General features: G+C 40.5%; 1 protein-coding gene across 3 annotated transcripts in view; it reads left to right on the forward strand.

The window, feature by feature from the left end:
- klhl21 (kelch-like family member 21) overlaps nucleotides 1-2,826 on the forward strand; it is a 32,120-nt gene that overhangs the window by 9,329 nt on the left and 19,965 nt on the right. Inside the window, exon 1 of one of the 3 annotated variants that reach the window (XM_014030892.1) lies at nucleotides 2,169-2,266. The exons of the other annotated variants lie outside the window; for them this stretch is intronic. The gene's annotated coding sequence lies outside the window, so the exon portion shown is untranslated. Of the gene's footprint in view, nucleotides 1-2,168; nucleotides 2,267-2,826 lie in introns of those variants that run through there. 3 annotated transcript variants of the gene reach the window in all.

Genomic DNA, 2,826 nt, shown 5'->3' on the forward strand with positions numbered 1-2,826 from the left:
GTAATTAGAACTAGTTATATAGATAGTTAATATGAACAGTTTGTTCTCAGTAATTAGAACTAGTTATATAGATAGTTAATATGAACAGTTTGTTCTCAGTAATTAGAACTAGTTATATAGATAGTTAAAATGAACAGTTTGTTTTCTTGTTAAACGTTTTGGTGACTCTGCTCCAACAATAGATGTTCTCCTCAACTGTTTAAAGAACACTGGTTGTAAATAACAGCACCTCTCAATGTTCCTGTCCAGGATTTATTTACACAGAGAGCATTTAGCTTCAAGGACAAACAGAGACACTGTCCAACTGAAGACAGATGGGGACATGGGTGCCCTTCACTTGTAGGGTTGTGGCCTTCTTTTTATGTGGTACACTGTTTATATTTGTTCATTTAGCTGAGTGGTTCTAATACTGAAGCTGCAGGTTCAAACCCAGGTGACATCAGGAAGGTGCTTCAAGCTCACTGTGGCTCCTGCAGAGGAGAGCAGCTGAAAGAATAAAGAACTGTCCATCCATCTGTCCATTCAGCTGTCTGTCTATCCATCTGTCCATCCATCCATCTGTCTGTCCATTCATCTGTCCATCTGTCCGTCCATCCATCTGTCCATTCATCTGTCTGTCTGTCCATTTGTCCATCCATCTGTCCATCCATCCATCTGTCCATTCATCTGTCCATCTGTCTGTCCATCCATCCGTCTGTCCATCCATCCATCTGTCCATCCATCTGTCCATCCATCCATCTGTCCATTCATCTGTTCATCTGTCTGACCATCCATCTGTCTGTCCATCCGTCCATCTGTCCATCTGTCTGTCTGTCCATCTGTCTGTCTGTCCATCTGTCCATCTGTCTGTCCATCTGTCTGCCTGTCCATCTGTCCATCTGTCTGTCCATCCATCCGTCTGTCCATCCATCCGTCTGTCCATCCATCTGTCTGTCCATCCATTCATCTGTTCGTCCATCCAGATGTCTGTCCATCCATCCCTCTCTCCATCCATCTGTCCATCCATCCATCCATCCATCCATCCATCCATCCATCCATCCATCCAAATTAGTTGGAACAAATAGTTTTACGATGGTGCTGAGTCAGCGTTATCACCTGTGCTCTTTTAGGGGAACTTCTCAAAGTGTTTTCTTGTTTCTGGGTATTGTAGGCTTCAGTTTTTCAGCACTTTGTGTAGTTTTTGTCAGAGTGTTCATTTCACTCTGTGGCAGATGTTTTTAGTCTGATACAGAAATGAAAACAATGGTTTCTCAGTTTACCTCCAGGTAGAAACTGAATTTAAATGATTGACGTCAGGTGAGACAAACTCCAGGTGGAAGCTTTGCTCTGCAGAAAACTAATCCACCATGACCACAGATCTACACCCTAATGGTCCATATCAGAAGTTGTTTATTTTAAAATTAACATTTGCTATTAAAACATGGGCACCCACTGATACAATGGTTAATAAATAAACAACTTACAGACTGCACTGCATATTAGAAATAGTCAGTTTTTAGTTTGTAAAGTTGTTCTTTTACCTGTTTTCCATGTTTGTAACTTTTTATAAATCACAAGCATTCAGTAACTGTTATCCACAAAAATATTTTTTATTCATCAAATCTAAATATGCTGACTTTAGACAGATGTGTTTTTGTTCTTGCTGCCTCTGCAGGCTGATGGTAGGAGGTTCTGTGTGCCCTTCAGGAGGAGGTTTGAGCAACTATTTGTCCTTCTGCATTGTCGAGCCCTGGTGTGGAATGTGTTTGGAGCTAAGCTGGGTCTTAACACCCTTTAAACAGATCTTTGTAAACCCGTACTTGTGTCGTCTAGCAAGAAACGAGCTCGTAAGGAGAAGCTGTAAGGTAACCTACACTCTTCCTTGATTTCCTGCCAGCTTATCTTGGAAATAAACTGTTATGATCCTACATTTAGGAGAATTTGTAAGTTCAAACAGGAAGCTGTGATGATCATGGTGAGGAGGCCGAGGCTCTGCCAGTGTTTCCCATAAAAACTCCTTACTCACTCTGGCTGACCACAGAGACATACCAGTGGTGGTAATGTGTGTGTTTGTGTGTGTGTGTGTGTGTGTGTGTGTGTGTGTATAGTCAGTTCAATGCACTTTAGGTGTTCTCCCCAAAAATCCAACCCCCACTCCAGTCTGGAAATGGACACTGCTGGTGTATTTATAGCTGCAGACCAGAGTCTCTGTGTTTCTGAGCTGCTCTCTGAGCTTCACTGTCCTTTACTCCAGACTGCTGTGAAACGTACCTGAGGGGCTCATCAGGTAGGAAAAAACAAAAAAACAAAATGGACCTTTTGATTCTAAAGGATTTTGTTTGTTAGAGGCAGTATTGTTGTGTACTGTGGCTGCTTTATAGTTTTACTTACTGGAGGAGTTTAATATCTTTATACTTGACTCTAAGCATTTCATCTACCTTTCAGAAAACTCATCTTTCTGGTTTTTTGATAGTTTTTTTAAAAGATCATAAAAATGAAAAACATCCTAGATAACTAATAAAATATTGGAGGGTGGTATGAAGATTTTAAAAACTGTTATCTTCAGTCATTTGTGTCACTTCTCAGCCTCCCTGGGAAACTTTACTCCAAGCTGCTGGAAGCAGGGCTCCAACTGATGATTTAATAAACATGTATTTTAACTGTAAAATAAAGACTGTAAAAATACTGTAGGCTGTTTAGTTTTTATCATTTTTAAACTAAAAGTTTAAAAATATATTACATGGACGGGGCTGTTTTATTTACACACAAAGCATTCTGGGTAAATGATGACGTGGATAGGTCCTCGGTGTGAGCGAGCTATATCCACCCTGAAGGTTAATCTTGGAC

This window comes from Austrofundulus limnaeus, unplaced genomic scaffold (assembly GCF_001266775.1).
Source record: "Austrofundulus limnaeus strain Quisiro unplaced genomic scaffold, Austrofundulus_limnaeus-1.0 Scaffold1136, whole genome shotgun sequence".
Taxonomy (NCBI): domain Eukaryota; kingdom Metazoa; phylum Chordata; class Actinopteri; order Cyprinodontiformes; family Rivulidae; genus Austrofundulus; species Austrofundulus limnaeus.